This window comes from Wolffia australiana, chromosome 3, assembly GCF_029677425.1.
Source record: "Wolffia australiana isolate 7733 chromosome 3, ASM2967742v1".
Taxonomy (NCBI): domain Eukaryota; kingdom Viridiplantae; phylum Streptophyta; class Magnoliopsida; order Alismatales; family Araceae; genus Wolffia; species Wolffia australiana.
Genome location: NC_135837.1, coordinates 10,512,255 through 10,538,315, shown reverse-complemented (window position 1 = coordinate 10,538,315; position 26,061 = coordinate 10,512,255).

Genomic DNA, 26,061 nt, shown 5'->3' with positions numbered 1-26,061 from the left:
AAAGTTGGAAAAAAAGCTAATAATATTGCGTTAAACTATTTACACTTGCCTTTGTACTGCCATAATGTAAAATGGCGAATATATTTTTTATTACTGCAAAATCATAATCTGTTTTGTTTTACTTTATATGTTTATATATTTGTTCTCATTGAAATTAATTTTAATTAATTAAAAGAATGATTTTGTTAACTTTTAAGTTAAATAACTAAAAGAAACGTATTTTACGGATCATACGTAGAGAGATATTGATAGGACAAATAGAGGTAATGGTATCGTAAAACTAGTTAATTGAGCTGTAGTTCATTGACCAACTAGAAATATTATTGCTTATTTGATTCATAGCATGACATATGAGGCGAAATAGGCGCAATTCATGAAATGTCAATCCCAAAAAGAAGCGTATATAAACAGATAAGTGAGAATCAGATGAGACCTAAAAGACTTGAAAATTAAACATGCCAAATGGATATGACTAATATTTCTGACCCACCATTTGAAAAAGTCTCTGTCCTGTAACCTATAAAATGGCTTCGACCGTTCCTGACCTATAAAATGGCTGCAGGCTGTTAGAGGAAAACATATTTTGCTGCCTTCACTTTGGATTGGGTTTTTTAAATTTAATCGCTGAAGGAGATGATCTTCCATATTGTTATCTTATCTCCCCCCGTCTCTCGGTCCACGGTGGTGGCAGAGCCGTGGCCAGAATGGGGATTATAAAGAGAGAAGAATGGAGTATGGAGAATGAGAACACTTGCGTGAAGCAAAATGTTGCGTAATGGGGTCTAGAGCTGTCAACAACCCCAAGCTGCTGAACAAATCTGGTAAGCTATTTGGTTATTCTAGTTAGGCATTTAATTGATTTAGAGTATTAGAATAGTCAGAAAATAAAGACTCATCTCATCAATCTAATCCCTCAAAATAAAATGAAATTGATTTCAAGCATAAACCTGTCTATAAAACAATTTCTCATTCGGCCATATCTTCAAACAATTGGTGTGCATGTTTTCTAAATAATTTTTAAATATTATTCAACCAATTAAAATTTGAAAAAAATATAATAAAATGCATGAAGATAAACTTCATATTCTATATACATACTTAAATAAACATCCATAAAAAATGGATTTCATTCCTTTAAATATTCATAAAAGTCCAGTATTTTCTGTTTGGAATTTTATTAAACGCTTTTACTTCAGATGTTGTCGCTGCGTTTTCTCCTATACTTCAATTTCTGATATTTGAAAAAATTACTAAAATCACTATTATATTTATACTACGTATATATCATATTTTATGCCTAAATCAAATATATAGACAAACGTTTCTTAGCAACACACCATTAAATAGTTCATTGTTCTCTCATATACATTTCAAGAAACACCATGTTGTGTTTGTTTACTAGCGTACTAATTAAGTAAGTCAACTCTAAGAGACAATCCCTAAGGAGACGACCATCCTCGCAACTTTACAACCCCTTAGATAGTTTACAAATAAAAAAACTTATTCGATCGAAGCTGAATCAAATAAATGTCAAAACTACACCCATTTTTGCCCTCAAGGTCCTCGTGACCCAACAGCAAATCTGGAGACCCCAATATCCTTTAGGAATGAACTTATATCTTAAAAATAGAGTACCACTGTGTAATGACTGTAGATAGTCATGCTTATTATATATCAAACACTTTTTAGTGAAATCGCAGGTACGAGTACCTTTGAAAACTCAGAATCATAATGATACACAGTATTTTATACTCCCAAGCAAAGGGTACCTGATGAGTAACAAAGTAAGCATAATGAACATTGCGAAGAATATAATAAAACAACCGTATTTGAAGGTCAATACCAGACTCACTTGTATGCGTTTGATCATCCTGAATATTATCCAAGGGTTCGTTCTTAAGAATATTTCAAATATACCACATATTTGATTTGGGCGCATCCATCATTTCACAATGAACTAAATACCTCATGTAGATTGCGACATGATTGTCGTGAATCAAACTTTAGGGGGAAAAAGTATATATCAATGTCTGAATTAGTTCTATGTTCATACTGTGTTTTGATATGGAAATTTTCTGAAGTAACTTTCTACGTTTCACTGGGAGGATATTTATTTGGTTATTTTCTGTGGCCAAAATGATGAGGTTTCAAACGGCGTCTATAAAATAAAATGTTGAACCTCAATATTATGATCAAAACTATAGTTCCTACCACTATTTATACATAAGATAAAGAATAGTTTATTTAAACCTTTGGAGTTCTCAAAAATAAATTACGTTATTATTAAAATGAATATGCGACGGAAATAGCCTGTCTGGTAATTGTCGTCATGAGTTTTTCCAGGCTTGGCAATTGTTGTCTTTGAGCCGTACTAGAACAGAGGCTCCTGGCGGAATGTTTACCGGGACTTGTCTAGGGGTGACAGGGGAGGACGGCACGGTGAGTGCTCCCATGTGACTTTCGCCAGCGATGACGATCGGCTGCTCTTGCACCCGTCTTGTGATTGTTCGTGCCTTGTGTGCAAAGGAACAAAGAAAACAAATAATGGGGGAAGAAGAAATGAAAGATCGCAAGAAGACGCAAAGCAAGGCGGTTAAGATTCCGCAAAATAAATCGTACACGGAGCACATTAATATCCGATAGTTAACAAAAATGTGTTTTTTGCTCCGCAACAAGAGTTCAGTTCATTTTCAACTAGTTACCCTTGTCCTGAAAATAGAAGTTCAGATAAGTGGAAGAATATTTATCGTCGTATCATCTCGCAAGCTATTAACTGTCACCATATCTCCAAATATGTTTTGTACCCATCGCACACACTCATAACCAAACCAACTTCAATAAGGGAGGAACACACTTCCGTACCATCTCCTAACATATTTTTAATTTCATACTTAAATTTTAGTAGAGGTAACTGTGAATCATGGGTGCGTAAAACTTAGGAACTCAATTAGCCCTTAAAAATCTCATGCACTTGACTTCACGTTGCTTCATTAAATAAGTTTCTACGGGTTTCCCTCATTTATCCAGTAAATCTCGCCTGGGGAAAACCATTCGTTGTCATATGTCGTTGTCAAATGGAGTATTGAGGCAACCCGCTCTTGAAATGTGTGTTATTTTTTATTCTGCCTTATATTGCCATTATTACTGTGGGATAGGTCGTATGACGGACGTGTGAAGCTATACAGTGCTAATTAATAGCGTGCGAGTTTTACAGATATCGACGGGTTAGATTCCTTAAAGAATGATCTCATGGATTAGATATGAACTAATTGAATTGAAAATCCGGTTGAAATTCCTCGCGCCAGGGATGACATGAATTATGTGATGATCTCCAGAGAGCTTAGTATTTCTAGTTCGGTTATGGCTTACAACACAATAAAGCGCGTGTATAGGATTAATAAAGAAAATATTAATCCTTGGATTCTAATTGAGCTCGTATGTTTTACAGAGCCCGAATTCCCAATTAAATAAAATAAATCATAAAATCAGGTTTTGAAAATATAATTCGAAGATGGTATGCCAGGGAGTTATTCCTTTCAGGGGAATTGGTTTAATGAGGTGTATATCCAGTCGGCTTAAAACACATTTGACGACACGGTGACACTCAAAAGACATGCGATATGATACGACGACAAATGTTCACCTGCTGCCTATTCTCGCGATAGAGGAAACTTGGGACGAATGATCTCTACGCATGTCGTGGAAAATCCAAACTTTGATATGCTTAACATTCGTATATTAATGTGATACGTGAAAAACAGGGTGTCGACTAAACCCAGATTCGAGCTAAAGACCACTGAAAAAAAATGTGATTCTGATTATACTGTCCCGGAACACGAGTTACATTGAACTGATAACGACGCGTATAAGAAGAATAAGTGCGATTCCAGGAAAGTAACAGCCAGCAGAGCATATTACAAGCCTATGACAGCACGCGTTATTTATGTGCGCCAACTCCTAAGGGTAGGAATGGCTGCTGCACAGCAGCTTATTTACGTATGCAAAAATGCGACAATGGACTATGGGCTGCTGGACGTGACATTCCTCTGTGGTGCAATGGTGACTCCGGCGCCGAAGATGTTGGTGTTGGTGGCCCAAACTGCTCGGGAGTCTTGGTAGAGCACCACATTACGGTCAGGCTGGAGGAGGAGGCGATAGTCGCTGTAAAAACCGTAGTCGGTGTTGGTCGCCAACACAGCAAGGTTTGATTGATTATATATCACGAAGTTTCAATCCCTCTGCATATCCGCTCGGCAGCCTGTTCCCCGGCCGTTGGTTCCCGAGGACCATACGGCCCTGTTGCCGTCATATAGCACTAGGTTACAGTCGCTTTGCATGGCCAACTCATAGGCGTTGTAATTTAGAGATCGTGAGGTCGAGAGGGTTTGCCCGCCCAAGAGAATGTCGTCAGCCAGGCAGACGGATGGAAATAGAACAAGAAAGATTAGGAGGGGAAGAGAGAGCTGCGTGGTCGACATGGTGGGGCGGGAGGGAGCACCAGGTCTGTACTGCATGAGGATTCCTCTGAACTGGTACTTCACCAGCAGGGTAGTTCCCCGCTATTTATAGAAAGGGAGAGACGAAAGAGGGTGCAAACGACTATCGGGGGAATTAGGCACTTCGGGCCGTATGCTCTGCCGTGGTCAGACGGCTTTTAATACTCCTCTTCACTGACTTAAATCGCGAAAAGTGGGCACTTTACTACAGCTACGAACTACGTGTTGCTCCCCGATATAATCATCAAGTAGGAGTGGGCAACTTATTGTCCCGTCCTGGTCGGCGCAAACGTGTTCAAGGTCATGAGTGGCCAACTCCGGGGGAAATCTATTTTGATGTGTCTACTGGGTCCCGGAGAGACATGATCATTAAGCATTTTTCGTAAAGACCTTGGTCGTGGGATGCTTGCACTCTTCATTCCGATATCCTAGCGTCGAGGGCAGTACCCGAACGATATAATATCTTTCATGTTACAATGCTATGGGAACGTGTTCAGGTATTTGTTATTTAAAGTGCAGTAATAGGATGGATACAATCTTCTTGCATGACACGGGTGTAATCTGAGGGACTTGCTCTAGCCCCTCCGGTGGTCTTTCTGGGAGAAACCTTTTTCTTTTCCGTTAGACAGAATAATCGGGACCGTTCCGCACGAGGGAACTTATGCGGCAAGGATTTTGCCACGGTGGATGCGGAGCCAGGTGGCAAGAAAGTTTGTTACTGATTTTTTTTCTCTCTTCCGTTAATCTGTCACCCTATAAAAGGGCTTGTTCCTACCAGAAACTGTGATTGTGATCATTTCCTTTTATTCTTGTTCCCTGTTCTTCCCTGTTCTTGTTTCTGTTCCAAGTTGAGAAGTTCTTGGAGCGATTTTCTGGCTGTGAAAGCCAACATAATCTTCCTAGATTATGAGTTGCCGACGACGTGAAGAGGGCACCTGAACAGAGGCAAAGACCACCTTCCGTGTTTGGGGATTTGATCTCTGTGATTTCCCCATTGCTCGGAAATTCGTGATACGTTTGGTTTGTCCATTTAGAGCTGATCTACCAAACTCCAGCTCCGTTATTTAATCGAAACAATGAAATAGCGTCAAGTTCGCCCATTCTCTCTCGGAACCTGAAAATCAAAATTCTGTAAACCGTTTACGTGTGAGTTTTCATCGTCCTCTAAGTTATTGATGCCGAATAGTTTTCGATTTTTCCTCTTGATCGCCGCGGAATCCGAAGAACAGCTCTTCCGATTCCATTTCAAGTTGGGCGTTAGCGGTTTGGGAAGCGAAGCCTTTTTCAAGACAACGACTCGGTTAGGATGTGAATGTGTGTGCTTTCCTTACTGGCCATTAAAATTGCCGATGATACATGAAGAAACCCGGTTCAACGCTCATGGCAGCACCTCTGTCTCTCCGCACAACCCTTGCCTTGTCGTAACCAGAGTGGCTAGATATAGATTAAAAATATACACAAGGGAACAAAGAAGTTCCTAATCTTTATTTCCATTTCTGATCGGGTTCACATGGAATGTCTCCCCGTCAATGAAACGGGGATAGTTAAACCTCTGCAAGTCGATATATACGTTGAGCGCGTGGATAAACTTTCCCTTTTACCGTCCGAGCGAGCGTGCAATGGGATGGGGAGCTTCCGAGTACGATAGAATAAATAAGGCAGGTGATATTTTTAGGGACGCGGTCCTGTTCCTTTTCGAGTCCTCTTCGCTGGAAGTAGATACTGTGGATTGCGACACTGATGTCCTTATTCTAGCCCACCTGTTCAGGCCAGACCCACTATGAACGTGTTCTCTATGACAGCTGTTGAGACATCCAACAACCAAGTTGGGGGAACAACTTTATGTCTGCCGATGACCCTTTCCGGCACCACCATGAAGCCACCACCGCAGCGCCTCCAGCCCGTAATTATCTACGTATATTCTCCCGAGATGGTAGACGTGGCACCCAAATAATTCAAGACGGTAGTTCAACGACTAACAGGAGCCTCTTCTTCTTCGTATCCTGAGCCGGTGGTCTCGCCGTCTCCCCTGTTAGTGGCGGCACCACGCGCAGAGGAAATCGCTGAGGAGGATGATTTTGAATAGCTGGAGGATTATATCCTCGACAGTGACGTGGCAGAAAGAGGATACATGGACGCGTAACGTGACGGTTTTTTTCAAAATCCTTAGACGCGTGACATGACGGTGACGTGATAAACATTTCGTAACCTCACCATTCTACGGGCGACCAAGATGGTGCTTAGCTGGACGTTCTGATCCTGCCCTTTGGATGAGCAACGCGTTTCACCTCAAGCATCATTTGGACACTGCTCTGACCATCCACTCTTGGGCAAACACTTCAGTGACCCAAAGGTTTTCTGATCCCTCCCCCTCCCCCCCCCACCACCCCCCCCCTTGTGGGTGACCGATACATTGTCCTGAGGCATTGACAATCGGTAGACCTAACTAATCAGGGAGGGGAAACGGTTATGACGGTGAGCCTTTGGGAATTTCTCAATGTCATTGTGGACGAACAGGGTGGGATATACCGGCACTCTTCCTTAAGCAAGGCGAGAGCCTGCGCCCTTCTGAGGCCCGTGTCATATCCCTTCTCATTTCCCCATCTCTCATAAACCTTTCGCTACCCGCTCTGACATCCCCATGCCAGTTGAGCCGCCGTCGCTCTCCGGCGCCACTCCACCACATTCGCTCTGACCGTCGTAATTGGAGACAACCCTAGATCACGAGTCACGCACTGACATGGTATGTCGTCCTCCAGCATGCTCATTATATTACTCGTTATAGTCTACTTTCCTATTGACTCCACTGCGTTCGGGTAGACAGGTGAGAGAGGTAATTGGGAGAAAACTACGAACGCATTTTGAGCATCTTATCGGTACAGACAAACCCATCCATTATGTGCAAGCCCTACAGATTAATTTCATGTGGTGTCACTAGCAACCCCTTCGAAGCATGGCGCTGGGCATTCTTCCCTAGTCGGCGGCTTGCACAAATGACATGTATGACACACCACTAATGGCATGGTAGTTACATCTAACAATTAGGGTTTATTATCTGTGAGGGGAAGACATCGTTGATGTCTAACATCACTATCTAGGTACTGAGCCATCGTCCTCAGTACTGACCAGACGACACCCTCGACGACACCACCCAGCATGCCGCCTGGGCGCAAACGAGGCGCACGCGGCGGCGCCTGGGAGCTAGCGATGTGCGGCACGTTTGCACTTGGTCGCCGGGTTGCGGGGAGGGCATGACGGTGCACGGGCTTCGCATCACTCGGGTGTGGGCAGTATGCGGGCGTGGCAGTCCATGGACGAAAGCAATGAACGCACGTGGCGGCGTTCAGGCGTGGGCCACGAGGGGGCCCAATAGTGTGAGAGCGCAAAAGCGCTGGCGACCACGACAGCATAGCGGGGGGGAAGGTGCTAAATGCCATGGATTAACCCCGGAGGAGGGTTCTTTACGTCTTCATGGACAAGAACGGTTCGAGAGCGAGCATTCCCGAAGATCGGCTTCAAGAATGACGAAGGGGAGTCTAGGCAGTGGTTCCTTGACTGAAGATGTTTCATGGCTGGATGTGTGGCGGATGCTCTCCTACGATCTACACTAGGAAACTATTAAACTCCCAGATGGGAGGATAGGTCGGAGTCAAAATGATGAAATCTATCGAATCAATTTATGGCTTCTAGGTCATGCGGTTCTTTATAGGGTAGGTGCATGTTTAATTGGGAAATATCGGAGAAGGACCATCTTGTCATGAGGGGCCTTCTCTTACTGATAGAATAAAGAAACAATCCAAATTACTAGGGCAAATAGGAATAGGCACGTCCACAAATTGAAAGAAAATTACAATTGCACATGTACCAAAACAAAAAAAAAATTAACCTATGAGCCGTCATTAGGCTGACTACTTGAATGACCGGTCGTGGATGCCAGCTCATGGTGCTCGATGTGGCTGGTGGCGTTCAATGGTGTCGGTGGCGAGATGGCCCCCCGTCAACCTCTGGGGGTGGGAGGAACTCGACTCCCACCAGTTGATGGGGACGACGTCCTCTAGTGGTTGCACTAGCTCTAGCTGGAGGTGTAGAATATCCCCTTCCGTGTTCAAAGTGTCTTCGGATTGAGGTTGACCCTGCCAACGGAAGAGAAATTCGTCGTCCAACCGCTCCCCCACAGTGTTTATTACTTTCTGCAGTACTGTATTAATGTGTTCCGACCTCATGGGGTTTGGAATAGAAGAGGGTAGCAAGTGTATCTCAATCTCACTACAACTTAGGCTCGAGGGTGTGTGAGGGTCAACTTTTGGTGGCATGGGTTGGTTGCGCACTTAGTTCCTTACATTAAAGGTTGGACAAATCCCCCATTTAGGAGGGATGATCACGACGTAACAGTTTTCAATGATCACACGGGAAATTGCGAAAGGCCCAGCGCTACGAGGGTGTAATTTTGTACCAAAGGAAATAGAGGGGAAATCAAGGATATGGGGGAAAAAAATAATAGGGAGACACGGGGGGGAAGGTGAATGGACGGTCCGCTCCCCCTTGAGGACAAAACGCAGATGAACGAAGATGTCGTATGCAGGAAAAAACATGATGAAAATGAGATGAACGGGAACAGAAAAAACAAAAACACGAGACAGATAGCCGAGAAACAAAAGGGTAACTCGAGCAGCTTCACCTGGTCTTCAACGTCGAAGACACGCGCGGCGCGGATGACGTCGATGACGACTCTTGATGGCGTGCGCCATCAGTGGTCCCGGGGTCACAAGAGTTGGGGTAACTGCCAGTGGCGTCCTGTGAGGGCGTGGTCGTCACTGTTGTCTGTTGTGCTCTATCGCAATCGGAGCTTCCGCATTTGCACACGAAGTCCCTTGCGTCACCCCGTTCCGTGCCTTTTTAATTACCCCAAGCAGTATACGATCGCCCGACTCGTGCCAATCGGGCATGTTCTCCAGGGAAGTGGTCACTGCAAACTCACTCACAACAATGGTGCTTAGAAAGGAAAGGCCAGGGTAGGGGGACAGAGGGGAATCGGTACAAGTTCGGGCCTGCCACGTTAGTGGAGTAGGTCCCCCACGAAGGAGGGACTTCGGTGACGTAGGTGTATACGCCAACTGGTCGGAGGGTCGAGAACGGCTCGGCTCTACGAACATGTAGTGTTGTGGCCGGCCTGGGAGAATAGTTCTCCGGTCAAATTCTCACCAACACTCGGTTCCCCACGTCGATCACTCGGTGTCAGCTCTGTGAGTCGGCAGCCTGATTGTACTGTGCATGCCTAAATGATGGCCTACCATGACGATCATGATGCAACAACAAAACATGTTGGGCAAATGCATAATGGGGGACCGCTACGGTGCTAAGGGTGGAGGTCGTGACAGGACTTGGCCGTTGGCGATCTCCGGTGGGCTCAACCCGACGCCATGGGCCGCCGACGAGACAGGCGCGTGCTCGGCACGCATGGTGGTGAGAAGACAGAGGATGCGGAATATGATCGTGGGACTTAGAAGTTGTTGTTTTCACATGGGTTTTAACTTTTAATATTTGGTTGGCTGTCTTAAATAGGGAAAAGCAGATGGGACTTTGCAAAAGCAACAAACTACGTGTGAAAGACGCAAATGTTTTCCCGCACTTGCTGGATATTGTGAAGTGTAAATGGTCAATGTTTTGTCTAATTTCTGTTTGGCTCAAAAGTTCTCAAGGCCGTCAAAGCCCACTAGGTGAAATATATTTAGATGTCTGTGCTCGGGCCATGAAGAGAGATCATGGGAAATGGGATGGTCATCGAGATTCATTGTTCAAGAAATAACTTAATTAAGGAATGCTTGTATTCTTCATTTGCGCATCTTAATATCAAGGGCAATCCCCGATGAAATAACAGATATGACATTGCAATGCCAGAGAATTCATTCCACCATTCAGTATTATTGTTTTGTAGCACATGTAAAGAATGGGTCCAATTTTCTTACATGACACAGCGCGATTTTGTATAGAAAGCACTTGAAAAATGGAGAAGACCACTGTCCCTGTTTGAGGAATACTGGATCTAACCCACGTTGGAACACGGTGAAGTTGCAAAGGTAGACGGCTAGGATTCAATCTAGATAGGACAAAAAGATAGACGGCTAGGATTCAATGTAGATAGGAAAACAGTTAGAGGGTTCTGATTTAAGTTAGTCTATCCCTTACAGGCTGTTATGACGAGTACAAACGTTTGATTTATTTACAATGTACGTACAGTAATAAAATTAAGGCACTATAAATGAGAACAAATGTGTATGATTTATTTTGCGGAATATAACAATCTTAACAGTGTTGCTTTGTGTCTTCTTGGGATTTTCCCTTCCTTCTTCTCCCGTGCTTTCTTTTGATTCCTCCCTTCGCACATGAGGCACGAAATGTCTGAACATGGTATCAGAGCAGCCTTTTGTCAATGTTGCAGAAAACACCTGGGAGAACTCAACGTGCCCTCATTCTCTGCTGTCACCGCTAGAAAAGTCCGGCAAACATTCCATTAGGAGTCTCTATTCTAGTATGACTCAATGACAGCAATTACCAGGTCTGGAAAAACTTAGGACGACAATTACCAGACCGGCTATATTTGTCACAGATTCATTTTAATGAGAACGTAATTTTATTTTGAAAACTCAAAAAGTTATAAATTATAAATAAATTATTATTTATCGCATGTATAAATTGTTGTAGGAACTATAATTTTGATAGTAATATTGAGGTCCAGCATTTTATTTTATAGTTGCATTTTGAAACCTCGTCAGTTTGCGCACATAAAATAACCAAATAAAGATCATCCCCGTGAAACTCAGAAAGTTACTTCAGAAAAATTCCATATCAAAATGAAGGATAAACATGGAACTAATTCAGACATTGATGTATATTGACTTTCCCTCAATTTAGATTCTCTACAATGATATCACAATCTACATGACGTATTCAGTTCATTGTGAGAAGATGGATGCTCTCGATTAAATCTAAGGTACATCAGAAATTGTTTTAAGAACGAAACCTTGGATAATATTCAGGATGATAAAACTCATACAAGTGAGTCTGGGATTGACCTTCACATATGGTTATTTTCTTTTATTCTTTACATTCTTCATTCTGCCTCCTTTGTTATTTAGCATGTCCCTTTTGTTGTGGAGTATAAAAAACTATGTATGATTACAAGTGGGGCCTACTCGCAATGCTCGCTTTGTGTGGGAGAAATAGGAGACAGAGAGCAGGGCCATACTCATTCTAGAAGATAATTAATTAGAAAATCCCATCTTCAGCCAGTCAAACAAAACCACACAAATCCGAAGCTTGTATATAGATGAAGGAGACGGAAACAAAGGAAGGCCCTTTGTTGACGATTGAGAACTAAATGAATTATTGATTATTGTACAGATGGCGTGATTAATTGACCCATGAATTAGATCAAGAGATAGCATAATCTACTTGAAAACTAAATAAATTCATAATTAGACAGATGGTGTGCGTAATCTACCCATGAATTAGATTGAGTGATTATTTAGTCTATTTGAAATCTAAATAAATTAACGAGTGTTGGACATATAGTGTGACTAATCGGTCCACAAATTACCTTGGAGACTGTAAGAGAGATAGTTTACTTGATTGCAAAAACAACATGAAATAAATCTTAATTGATCGGATACTGTGTGAGGGAAAAAACAGTCTTGATCGCAGATATGGATAATAATGATGAAAGCAGAATTTACTTCCTATATACAAATAGCAAAGAAATCTAGAATATCATTCTAAAACGAATCATTAATACACGAATCAACAATGCAGATATCCGTCCCTAGAACCCTCAGAAATCGAAAAAACTGAAGGTTCATTGCTCGTTTGGATATGGAAACCCAGGATATTGATTGCAAATCTAGGCCTGAAGGTATTTGTCAACAGTAGAAAGAGAAAATAAGGGTTTACATAGTGGTACAGAGACAAAGAGATAGAAATTCAGAAAGAGAGAGATAGAGAAATAGAGAGCGAGAGAGAGAGAAAGTGAGAGACAGAGAGATAGAAAGTGAAAGACAGTAAGAGAAAGAGAGAGTAAGATACTAAGAAAGATAGTGAGAAAGAGATTGATAAGAGAAGAGAGTGAGAGATAGAGAAAAAGGGAGAGAGAGAGAGAGCGTGTAAGACAATAAGAGAAAGAGAAAGTAAGATACTAAGAGAGGTAATGAGAAAGAGATTAATAAGAGAAGAGAGTGTGAGAGAGAGAGTAAGAGAAGAAATAGAGTTAGCGAGAGAGTGAGAGAGAGAGTAAGAGGAAGAGAAGAGAGCAAAAGAGAGTGAGAGAGAGTGAGATAGAAAAAGAGAAATAGTGAGAGAGCGATAGTGAGAGGGAGAAAGAGGGAGAGAAGAGAGCAAAAGAGAGTGAGAGAGAGTAAGAGAGTGAGAGAGAAAAAGAGAAATAGTGAGAGAGGGATAGTGAGAGGGAGAAAGAGGGAGAGAGCGAGAGAGAGAGAAAGAGGGAGAGAGTGAGAGCGAGTAAGAGAGAGAGTGTGAGAGAGGGAGAGAGTAAGAGAGAGTGTAAGAGAGCATAAGAGGAAAAGTGAGAGAGAGTAAGAGGAAGAGAAGAGAGCAAGAGAGAGTGAGAGAGAGAGAGTAAGAGAGTGAGAGAGAAGGAGATAAATAGTGAGAGAGGGAGAGTGAGACGGAGAAAGAGGGAGAGAGCCAGAGAGAGAGAGAAAGAGGGAGAGTGTAAGATAGAGCAAGAGAGAGAGTGTGAGAGAGGGAGAGAGTGAGAGAGAGTGTGAGAGAGTGTAAGAGGTAGAGGAAGAGAGAGTAGGAGAGAGTGAGAGAGAGTAGGGGAGAGTGAGAGAGAGTAAGAAAGACAGAGTAATTGAGAGAAAAACGGTTAATGAGAAAGAGAGAGAGACAGTGAGAGTGAGATTGAGTGAGAGAGAGTAAGGGAGAGTGAGAGAGAGAGAGTAAGAAAGAGAGAGTAATAGAGAGAGAGAGTGTGTGCGATACAGAGTGAGAGTGAGAGTGAGATTGAGTGAGAGATAGTAAGGGATAGTGAGAGAGAGTAAGAAAGAGAGAATAATATAGAGAGAGTGATAGTGAGAGAGAGAGTGAGAGTAAGAGTGAGTGACAGAGAGATAAGGTAAGGGAGAGTGTGAGAGAGAGAGGAAGAAGACTGCACGTAGGCCTGAGATTTTCAACTTTTAGGAGAGAATTTTGGGGTTTCCTACAAATAGAGAGGAAGTGATAGAAAGAAGCCTGTACGTAGACCTGAATAATTTCGTCAATTTGCAGGAGAGAAAAAATGTTTTGAGAGAAGTAGAGAGAGAAAGAGATAGGAATTGAAGTAGAAACCTGGGGATAGAAAGAGAGAGAGAAAACACATAAACACAGAGAGAGAGAGAGAGAGAGAGAAAAGAGAGATAGGGAGATTGAGCGAGGTAGATAGATAATGATAGAGTGAGACAGAGAGATAGACAGATAGATAAAGTTTGGGAGGAATAGAGCGAAATAGATAGATAGATAGAGAAAGTGAGAGATAGAGTGAGGTAGAGTGAGATAGAGAGAGATAGATAGAGATGGAAGGATAAGGCGAGATAGTTGGAGTTAGATACTGAAAGAGGGAGATAGATATGATTTGAGACAGATTGAGTGAGATGGATAAAAATAGAGAGAGATAGAGAGAGAAGCCTGTACATAGACCTGAACGTCTTTGTCGATTTGTAGGAGAGAGAAAAAGGGTTTCGAGAGAAGCAGAGAGAGAAAGAGATAGAAAATTGAACAAGAAACCTATGGACAGAAAGGGCGAGAGAAAAAACACATAAACAAAGAGAGAGAGAGTAGAGCGAGATAGATAGAGATAGAGAGAGATAGAGTGAGATAGATAGAGAGAGAGAGAGAGATAGAGCGAGATAGATAGATAAATAGAGATAGAGAGAGGTAAAGCCATATAGATAGATAGATAAAGATAGAGTGAGTGAGATACAGATAAGGAGCAAAGCGAGAGAGATACATAAAGAGGGAGATAGATATGATTTGAGAGAGATGAGTGAGACCTATACAATGGTATTAGGCCCCTAACTAGGCGGCATTCCCTACACAGAGGCCTGCGTGCTTATTGCGAGGGCGTGTCTGTGTAGTTGGCTCACGACATTCTAAGGACTATGTCATAATGGGTAGTGATGCCCAAATACCTGATCTTTCGGGTAATCGCCACTATCTGTGGTGATTCACCGTAGACTATGCACGTGCCCGTCCACGCCCAAGGAGGGACAGATCAGGTACGGTCCGCGTGTGCTCAGCGCACGGGCTGCTCAGTGTGGGCATACAGGCGCCAAGTGCCGCGCGCCAACGCTAAGCGCCAATGCCAAGTGCCACACGCCGCGCGCCAACGCCAAGCGCCACGCGTGGGCGCCAACGCTACGTGCCAACGCCAAGCGCTGCGTGCGGGAGTAGGAAGTGCTGTGCGTGGGTGCGGGATGCGCAGGCCGGACAGCGTGCCACGGTTGCAGCGTGCGGAGTTGTGTAGGGTGCCGCGCAGCGGCTGCGCGGGCAGCACGCATTGCATGTGCGGGACACAGGGCCGGGAGACATCCCGCCAAGAGACTAAGGCACGTGGAGCACTAAGAGCGCAGAGACTGCACAACGGGTGCGTAGCGCTCCTACGGGTAGTGCTGGGGGGCGTCAAATGCGGCGGCGTCATGCAGACTGCGCGTGAGGGTGTAGACACCAGTTCCGGTGGCCTGTGTGATCGTCAAGGCAGGGGTGGGGTGTGTAATCGCCATGCCCGCGGGTGCGTAGCGCCCGGCCCGGCTCACTTGTGTAGCGGCAAAGCGGGCAAGCGCGCGCAGAGCGGCGGCCCTAAGGCGGTGTGGCGACATTACCTCGGCGTAAAGCGCCTTGTCTCGTTCCTTGTATGAGCCCTTGTCTTCCCCATGTAACGATGATGTATTCTGGATGATGTTAATGCAACAACCCTATTCCCTAACAGTGCTGAGCACCACCATCTACTCTAACACCTTCTATGCGATCTTAAGCAATTGCAAAAGCTTCCGCTGCAAGAGATCAAGGCTACTAAGTGTTTTGCCCAGAACATTGAGACCAGCACACGACAAATTAGAGCAAGAGTCCTAGCTCGGGATTTGACCGTGTGACAAATGGAGAGAGATAGAGATAGATAGACCGAGAGAGATAGAGGGATATAGGTGAAGAGAGAGCAAACCAGGGAGATGGAGAGAGAAATAGAGATCGAGAGAGAGAGAGAGAACAGGGGAGAAAGATAGGAAATGAAACTTTCAGGCCTTGCCGAAGAGAAAATCCAAGGGGGCTTCGAGGACCTTGGTAATGGCATGGATGACGCCAGAGAACATCAGAGTCCCTGTTGTTGAACCCGTTTTCTGGTGAACGTGCGTTCTAGTTGACCCCGCTGCCCTGACGCTGACGGCCGGGATCGAACGGCGCGTTTCACGTCACAAGAATAGATGATGATATGATATAAATCAGTGTAAGAGATGAAAGGTATATGAATGAGCAGTTAGGAATCAGGAGATAAGAACGATAATCGTGACGGACTCCCAAGGTGAATGATCGGCTGATCAAACTCCCAATGACCCTCAGGTTCACTAGTCGTCTAGTCAAGAGGGGCGTCTGACGGCCCTGGTAAGTTCGGAATTTAAAGATCGAGTGACAAACCGTTTACCTCAAGAAATAGGTCCTACTCTCGTCAACAGTAGCTATTCCTATTCCGACGTCACTTGAAGAATGGCGGCAGAGGACGCGGTAGCGGACGACGGCACTGGAACAGGTAATAATACTGGTTAAGGATGGAGAGGAGACGAGCTGACCTGATGAGCACTTAGTCGTTGGCGTCTTCAAATTACGGCGCGCAGCGTGCTCCCGGGTGGGATATGGTCTGCCGGCGTCCGGCGCGCGCTTAGTGCACGACGCAGAAAAGGGAGTCGAAGGAGACGATCCAAGGTGGTGGCCGAGAACGATGGGCCACCGGCGTTGTGGCTACGGGGGTTCGCAACCCCGAGGGGGACGGAGGAGCGCAGTGCTGGGGACTTTCGCGGCGCGATCGTGGGGCCACGGCGCGGGCGTGGCTCTGCGGCGTAGCTGCGGGCCTGCGGAGCTGAACGCGTCGCGACGCGATCACGGGGCTGCGGTGCGATCGAGTCCTCGCGGTGATACCGCGGTGCCACGGCGCGGCGCGGCCTTGCAGGGGAAGTGCGGGACCGCGGCGCGGCGTGGTTCGGCAGCGCGTCGCGGGCAGCGACTTGCGGAGCGCGACTGCAGGGCCGCGGCGCGCGGCGCGTGTGGCGTGGGATCTACGGGCTGGCAGAGCCGGAGATGTCGAGTGGGATCGAAGGAGGCTGGGCGATGAGGGTTCAAGGCAATGGTCGGACGGGGAAAGGAAAGGCGAGCAAGAAGATCAGGGTTCAAGAAGAGGCGAGCAAGAAGATAGATGGGAGGGAGGCGTTCAAGAAGATGGGGAAGGGGGTGGAGGGGTGGAATGACGGGTTGTGGAGGTCAAGAAATGGATGTTGAACGTTCAAGAAGATGAGGGGGTGAGGGTGGGCGAGGAGGAGGGCCAAGAAACGGGGTAGAAGACGGTCGGGCGAAGGGATGAGAAAGATGATGGTAGAGGAGAGAACCAAGAACCTTGGTGGAGAGGAATCTTGGTGGGTCGCGGGCGATCCTCCGCGGTGGAGGCAGGTGTCCCGATGCAGCGCAGCGCCGTCGCCGTCTCGAATCTTGAGGGCGCCCAGAGTGATCTCGATGGGAGCTCTCTCGATTCTTGATTACGACAGCTTCTTAAAAAAAACCTTTAACGTACCGGAGTAATCTCGACGGCACGGTTGAGCACGTCACGCCCGGAGTGATCTCGACGGACAGGACGTGGGCTCTACTCTTCGGAGTGGTCTCGACGAAGAGATGGGGCTAGCCAAACCCCCTACGCTACGACTACGATAAGGGGAAGATTCTTGAAACAATTTCAATTCAAAAACTTCCAAGTAGTCCCTTGGGCATGCCCTCCCCTTATATAGGGAGGAGGGGTGCCAAGGAGACGTGGGGAGAGGTTGAACCGTCATGAGACGTGGTTCGACCTCTCCTTACAAATTCAAAATACAATCTTAAAATAAAAGAAAAGACGAGGATGGGCCCTACAATATTGGCACAATCCCATAATTCGAAATGAAAAGAAATACACATAAGTAAAACGTAAATTGTTCGAACCTACCCGGAGTACTTAAACCCCGGGTTGCGGACGTCGGCACGAGCTGTCCGACGTGGCTGTTGGCGTGTCGTCGTCGGTCGTCCGGCAGGTGTCGTTGTTGTCGTCAGGCTGTCGTCGGCAAGATGGTCCTCCATCACCTCCGTTTCTGAAAACCGTTTTCTATAAAAGAGCATTTTTTTATGGGAAACCCATGAACAAAAACGATAAGCTTCCTTCTCTTTACCGGTGAAGGAAGTACAGCCAATCAGAGGCCAAGATAAACCTCATACGTCTGTTTACTCCAATCAAATTGGTAAATTTACGTCCCTCTCTCTCCCTCTCCCTCTCTCTCTCTCTCCTTCTCCCTCTCTCCTTTCCCTCCCTCTCTTTCCCTCTCTCCCTCTCGCTTTCTCAGTATCGCTCTCTCCCTCCCTTCCTCTCTCCCTCCCTCTCTCCCTCTCTCCATCTCGCTTTTCACTATCGCTCTCTCTCTCTCCCTCTCCCTCTCTCCCTCACGCTTTCTTACTATCGCTCTCCCCTTCTCTCCTCTCTCTCCCTCTCTTTTACCCTCTCGCTTTCTCACTATCGCTCTCTCCCTCTCCCTCTCTATCTCTCTAGCGGCAAAGGGAGAAGGAGAGCGCGAGCGAGAGAGAGAGATAACAAGAGGAGCGAGATCAAGAGGGAGAATGGAGAGAGGGAGAGAAAGAGACAGAGAAGGTGAGAGAAAGGGACAGAGAAGGTGAGAGAAAGCAAGAGAGAGAGGGAGAGTGAGAGAGGGATAGCGTAAGAGGGAGTGAGACAGAAAGAGGGAGAGGGGGGGAGAGAGCATTACCGCAAGAGAGAGAGTGAGACAGAAAGAGGGAGAGGGGGGAGAGAGCATTAGCGCAAGAGAGAGAGTGAGACAGAAAGAGGGATAGGGGGAGAGAGATTAATAGAAAGCGAAGGACAGAAAAAGGGGGAGAGACGAAGGGAGAGAGAGAGATAGAAAGGGGGAGCGATGAAGGATGAGAGAGAGAGCACGAGGGAGAGAGAGAGCGACAAGGACAGAGAGAGAGAGAGAGAGTGAGAGAGAGGAAAAGCAAGTGAAAGAAAGAGACAGAAGGAGAGAGAGCGAGAAAGAGAGAGTGAGAGAGAAAGAGGCAGAGGGGGAGAGAGAACAAAAGAAAGAGGAGAGAAAGAAGAGGGAGAGACAAAGTGGGGGCCGGTTCAATTTTTCGGGCTTCACATCAGACAGTTCTACAGTCTTTTGCACCACACATCTACCATGGGCATTTGCGGTGCGGATGTCCCATTTTGTGCGAGTTTTACTCTTTTGCGCTCCTCTCTCTCTCTCTCTCATTCCTCTCTCTGCCTCATTTACTGTTGCTCCTCATTCTATTGTCTCTCTCTCGTTCCTCTCTCCCTCCTGGTCTTTTCTTACGTTCCTTGTTCTCCTCTCTCTCTCCCTCTCATTCCACTCTGTCCCTCTTTCTCTAGCGTGTTATTTTCTCTATGTCGTTCCTATTTCTCCCTGTTTCTTTCTCTGTCATTCCTCTCTCCCCCTATTTCTCTCTCATGCTCCTCTCTTTCTCTTTAGTTATGTGCTCTATCGCTCTGCTCTTTCTCTCTAACACTCTTCTCTCTCTCTCCCTCTCTCTCTCCCCGCTGACGCAATTCTCTTTCTCTCTACTGCTCTTTTTCTCTCTCTATCTCTCGCTCTCTCCCCACTGGCGCTCTTCTCTTTCTCTCTGCTGCACTTTTTATCTCTCTCTCTCTCCCTCTCTCGATTATCTCTCCATCCCTCTCCTCTATCTCTCTATGCCTCCGGGGTCTTGTCTTGCTCTATGGTTCCTCTCTCACCCTTTTCTCTGATTCTTTCGCGAACTCTTCACAGTCTTATTCCTCTTTGTTTCTCTCTGTTAGTGAGACAGGCCTTATATGGCTAATGGGCCCTGTTCTATTAGCCCATTAGCCCTTACTCACATTCTCTCTCCTAGCGTACAAATACCCTTTCTCGTGTAACCTCTAAGCATGAGATTATCATTCTCCTTCTTCCTATGGTCTCATCATCCTTCTCCATCCTCTTCCTCCTAACCTAACCTAGGTGAGGATTCCACATGGTATCAGAGCCCAGCTCTGGATCTCCTTTCATCCCTGGCCCGCAGACTCACCAGTAGTCTGCTCCGCAGACTCCTGCCATTGTCTGCTCCGCAGACTCACCAGCCAGCCAGCAGATCCTCCCCCTCCCCCTCTTTGCTTCTTCTTTCACCACACGCCGCAGGCGCCACCCGCGACGGCCGGCCGCAACCCGCAGACTGCCAGCGCAGCCCGCACGTTGCAGGCGCAGCCCGCGAGCGCAGACCGAAGCCCACAGACTGGAGACGCAGCCCGCACGCCGCAGGCACAGCCCGCGATTGCCAGCCATCGCCAGTAGCCACAGGCGCAACCCGTGACCGCATGCCACTACACGTCACAGACGCAGCCTGCAGGCATGAGCGCATCCCGCGAGCCACATGCCACAGCCGCAGCCGCAGCCCGCGCGCCGCAGCCTACCGCCCACAGCTCGCAGGCCGCAGCCGCAGCCTGCAGCCCGCTGTCCGTCGCCGTAGGCCGCCAGCCATCACCGTAGTCCCCGTCGGCAGCCAGCCCACCATGTCTACAATCAACTCTGGGCCCTCTCCACATGAGAATCTCCCGGTGCAGCCTCCTGTCTTCACCGCGGCGGACTTCGGGCGAGACCTACCCTCTCCGAAGATTGGTCTTCCTCTCCTGCCTGCTCCCGACTGTTGTCGGTTGAACGCTCCGCAACTGCTGTCCTGGATCAAATTTGTGGAGTCCACGCTGAAGGGTCGTCTTCTCCACAAGCACTTGATCTGCCCGCCCCTGCCGCTGGCTGACCCGCACTATGGTGCATTCGACGCCGAGCAGCACTTCATCCACTCCTGGCTGATGAACCACACGCTCTCTCCCTCGGTCTATGACAAGTTTCTTCAGTTGACTACTCCGAAGGAGATTTGGGATCATGCCCACAAATATTGTGGCCACGATGCCGATCACTGGCGAATCTTCTCGCTAGAGGAGCGCGCTGGTGCCCTACGCCAAGGGACGGTGTCCATCATGGACTATAGCTTGGCCCACATTGCACTCTGGCGGGAGGTCGACTACTACATGCCCGTTGGTGATCCGCACGGCGCTGATCGCCGGCACGCTCTTCGCCTTCGGTTCTTGTCATTCCTTGACTGCCTCAACCCGGAGTATGCCGAGGTTCGTCGCAGGACTCTGCACACCAAGGGCACTCTCCCGGAGCTTGATCGAGATGGAGAACAGCCTTCGCCGCGATTGCTCTGAGGTGGTCCCCCCGGCCGACTCTACCACCTTGATCTCCCGCTCGGGGAATCCCTTTGGGTTGTTGCCGCACCCCTCGGAGCCGCCTAAATCTCTGGCCCCGGACCAGGCCTCCGACCCGCGGGACAAACTAGTCTGCACCTACTACGGCAAGCCTCGTCACACGGCGAAGAGGTGCAGAAAAAAGCAGCTTGATCTTCAAGCTGCTAAGGATGCAAAAGCTCATGTTGCAGCCGTCTACCCCGCCGCCGCAGCACCTCTGCCCGGTAGCTCGACAGTTGACTGCCTTGCTGACCTAGCCTATGGCCTCCTTCGGGATGTTCGGTGCGCCCCTTGCCTCTTCTTCTGATCAGTGGTATTGTGGACATACGGCTCTCACCGCGTCTCGTGTCGAATACCACTTGGGTGGTTGATACGGGGCCACGGAACACATGACCCCGTTCAATCACCGTTTCGTATCCTACGAGCGGCATAGTGGGACTCGGGCTGTCCTCACTACCGGTGGTGGACGTCTCCGAGTGGCTGGCCTTGGGACTATCCATGTGGATGCTCTTGGTCTCATCCACAACATCCTCCATGTTCCGTCTCTCCGTGCTTTGCTTTTGTCACCACAGCGCCTTGTCGATGTGGTTCAGTGCTCCTTCCACATCCAACCTGACGGGATCTTCTTGTCTAACAAGGTGCGAGGACTACACCGATTAAGTGGGACCGGGGGTTGCTGTTGTTCGAGGATGGGAGCCGATCGTGCTTTCTGGTGCAGCGCAGTCTACACACCGCTCCTGAGTCTCGCCGCGACCGTCTCCAACTTGCTCACCAGTGCCTCGGGCACCCACTGTTCTCTAATTTACAGCGTCTGTTTCCGTCTTTATGTATGGGCTTGGACCTTAAGACTGTTGTGTGTGAGGCATGCCAGTTAGCCAAACATCGACGTTCGTCTTTTGCTCCATCGGCTTCCCATACGACGGTACCACTATATCAGATCGATAGTGATGTTTGGGGGCTGGTCCATAGTCCAGCTTGAAGGGGCACCGCTGGTTTATGATCTTCATCGACGAGGCCACACGCTACACCTGGACGTACATGCTTCTAGTGAAATCTGCTATAGCGGCCATGGTTCAGCAGTTTTCTGCGATGGTTCAAACCCAGTTTGGCCGTCCTATTCAGCGGTTCCACTTGGACAATGCTTGTGACTACGTCAACCACGAGTTGACATCCTACTTTGCCGCGTGGGGCGTTCTCCATGAGACATCATGCGTTGCCACCCCGGAGCAAAATGGCATGGCAGAACGTCGTATTGGCTATGTGACGTCTACTGCCCGCACATTGCTGTTGAATTACTCGGTTCCATCGATGTATTGGGGAGAAGCCGTCTTGACGGCGACTCATCTCATCAACCGCCTGCCCTCTCAGCCTCTTCAGTTCAGCAGTCTGATCGATCGGATGTCCGCTGCATTTCCTGTCGTGACGCTGCGTACCAACCTCCTTCCCCGCGTCTTCGGGTGCACTACGTACGTCCACGACCCGGCCCCTACCTTGACGAAGCTTGACGCTCGGGCCCTCAAGTGCATCTTCATCGGCTACTCCTCTCTCCAAAAAGGTACAAATGTTTTCACCCTTCTACTTGGCGATTTCTTATTTCTGCGAACGTCACCTTTGCCGAATTCCAACCCTTCTTCGGCTCCTCCTCTTCTTCCGGCGTTCTGCCGGGAGAGACCTCGTCATCTCCCTTTTTGGACTCCTTCCCTAGTGTCGCACCCACGGCATCCCCTCCCCCACCCACGGACGTCACCCGAGTTCCTCCTCCCCCTCCGCATGACTCCTCTCTTGTGGTGGCCTCCGACTCATATCCGTCCACGGAGTTCCCACCTCCGGTGTCCTCTCCTCCGACCCATGTCGATTCCTCTCCTTTGCTTTCACCTTCCTCCGAGTCCTCCGCCCCTACTGTGACATCCTCTCCTACTTCCATCGCTTCCACTCCCACCTCTCTTGGCCCTCCACCTCCGTCGGCTCCCCCTAGCGCTGATGATGACCCCATCGGTTGGCCGATTGCCCTTCACAAAGGGGATCGCCAGTGCACTCGCAACCCTCTGTATCCCCTTTCTCACTACCTTTCCTATGACCGCCTAAGTCCTCCATACCGTCTATTTTTGACCCGTATTGCTTCGGTTTCTGTCCCACGCCGTCTTGCCGATGCCCTTGCCTGTCCTCATTGGAAGGCGGCCATGGACGAAGAAATGCGTACCTTGGTAAAAAATCACACTTGGGATGTGGTTCCTCTCCCGCTGGGAAATAAGGCCGTGGGGTGCAAGTGGGTTCATACCCTAGAGCACCGTGCGGATGGGTCTCTTGAATGTCGCAAGTCTCGGCTTGTTGCTCGGGGCTTTACCCAGTCCTATGGGATCGACTACTTTGAGACCTTCTCTCCCGTCGGGAAGATGGAATCCGTCAGTCTCCTCTTGGCTCTCGCTGCTCATCATGGGTGGCTAATTCAACAATTTGATGTCAAGAACGCCTTTCTCTACGGTGATCTTGAGGAAGAGGTCTACATGAGCCACCCTCCCGGGTACCCTCTTGGCCCTCTGGGAACCGTCTGTCGATTGCAAAAGTCCTTGTACGGACTGAAGCAGTCGTCGCAGATGTGGTTTGGTCGCTTCTCCTCCGTCATGCATGCTGATGGCTACACCAAGAGCAACGGGGATGCTACCATCTTTTTTCGGCATGGCCCGCCCGGGGTAGCTATCCTGGTGATCTACGTCGACGATATCCTGATTACTAGCTCAAATACTGTTGAAGCCTCCCGCCTCGGACGTGCTCTTGCTTGGGAATTTGAGATTAAGGCACTCGGTCCCCTTCGTTATTTTTTGGGCCTTGAGGTCGCCTACTCTTTTCGCGGCATTTTCATCTCCTAGAAGAAGTACACTGTTGACCTGCTGACACTGACTGGTATGACCGACTACTCTCCACTCCGGATGCCCATTGATCCCAACGTGAAGTTGGGTGAAGGGGGTGACTCTCCGCCGGTCAAGCCCTATCAGTATCAGCAACTGGTGGAGAAGCTTCTGTATTTGATTCGCACTCGCCCTGACAATAGCTTCACCGTCAACCTACTCAGCCAGTTCATGCATGCTCCGCATGAGATTAATCGCCAGGCCGCCAATCGGGTTCTTGCATACCTGAAAGGCTGCCCCGAGAAGGGCCTCCTCTTCCCACGGAGCACTGACACCACTGTGAAGGTTTATACGGATGCTGATTTTGCCGGGTCCGTCGTCGACTACCGTTCCACCACCGGGTATTGTGCCTTCGTGTTCGGTGGCCTTGTCAGTTGGAAGAGCAGTAAGCAGGACAAGGTGTCCCGCTCCAGTGCCGAGGCGGAATTCCGTGCCCTTGCTGATCGGGCTTCGGAAGGCCAGTGGATCTACGGGATCTTGCGCGAACTTCGCGTCAAGTATTCCAGTCCGATTCACTTCTATTGCGACAACAAGTCAGCCATTGCCCTGGCCAGAAATCCTGGCCAGACCGGTCGGATCAAGCACATGGAGCGTGACCGCTACTTCTTCAAGGAGCGGATGGACGAGGGCATCTTCGACTTCAATTTTGTGTCTTCCTCCGATCAGGCCACCGACGTCCTCACCAAGGGCCTGTCTAACCCCCTCCTGGTGTGTGCGGTCTCCAAGCTCGGCATGGACGACATCCATACCTCACTTGCGGGGGGGGCTGTTAGTGAGATGGGCCCTATATGGCTAATGGGCCCTGTTCTTTTAGCCCATTAGCCCTTACTCACATTCTCTCTCTTAGGGTACAAATACCCTTTCTCTTGTTACCTCTAAGCATGAGATTATCATTTTCCTTCTTCCTCTGGTCTCATCATCCTTCTCCATCTTCTTCCTCCTAACCTAACCTAGGTGAGGATTCCACACTCTCATTTAAGACAGTCAGATGACGCTCTCTCTCTCGCGCTTCTCTCTCTCAATTGTTCCTCACTCTTCCTCTTTCTATCTCTTTCTTATCCCTTTCTCACGCTCAACTCTCTCATCGTCTTTCCCGCTCTCTCGCTCTTGTCTCTCTCACTCTATCTATCTGTCTCTATTCTCTTTCTGTCACTATTCTCTCTCCCACTCATTCTTGCCTCCCCTCTCTTGAATTCTTAGCTCAATCATAGTTCTGGCATAATTCCCACATCGCCAATATTTTCTGCGATTTGGTGCGATGTGTGTTGCGATTTTTTCGCACCAGTTTGCACAGGTCATCAAACAGGGGTTTCGCGCGACAAAAAATCGCACAATGGCAAAACATTTTGGGCCGAATGGCACCACCATCCCAAACATGTAAAGATAAAGGGCTTAAGTAATCACTAAGTAGGGAAGGACACGGTCTGACCAAATTTTGGTCAGACCAAACCGAACCGGACTGTCGATCAGGCTTTTTAGGGCTGACCAAATCTTCCTGTCCGGATCCGGTTCGCACGTCGAAACCAGACCGAAGACCGGCCTTCTATCCCTCTCTCGCTCTCTTTTTCTCGCCCACGTTCTTCCTCTTTCCTTCTCGCCCACCCTCACTCTCTCTGTCGTCGCTCCCTCTCTCCTACTCGTTCTATCTCTCTCTCTCTCTCGTCCTCGCTCCCTCTCTCCTGCTCCTCAACTCCCTCTCTCCCAGTCGTTCTCTCTCCTCTCTCTCTCACCCTCTCTCCCGCTAGTTCTCTTCCTCTATCTCTTTTTCGTGCTCTCTGTCTCGCCCCCTCTCTCCCCCCCTCTCTTTCTCCTTCTCTCGGTCCCTCGCCTAATTCTCTCCCCCCCTCTCTTTCTCGTTCTCTCGGTCCCTCACCTAATTCTCTCCCCCTCTCTCTTTCTCGTTCTCTCTGTCTCTCACCCCCTCTCTCTCCCTCTCTCTGTCTTGTTCTCTCTCTTCGCCCCCTCTCTCTCCCGTAGTTCCAGTCTCATTCTCCCACTTATTCGCTCTCCCTCTCTCATGTTTCTTACAACCTTCCTCTCGCCCTCTCCCCGCTTTCACTCTCTCCCTCTCGTTTTCTATAACTCTATC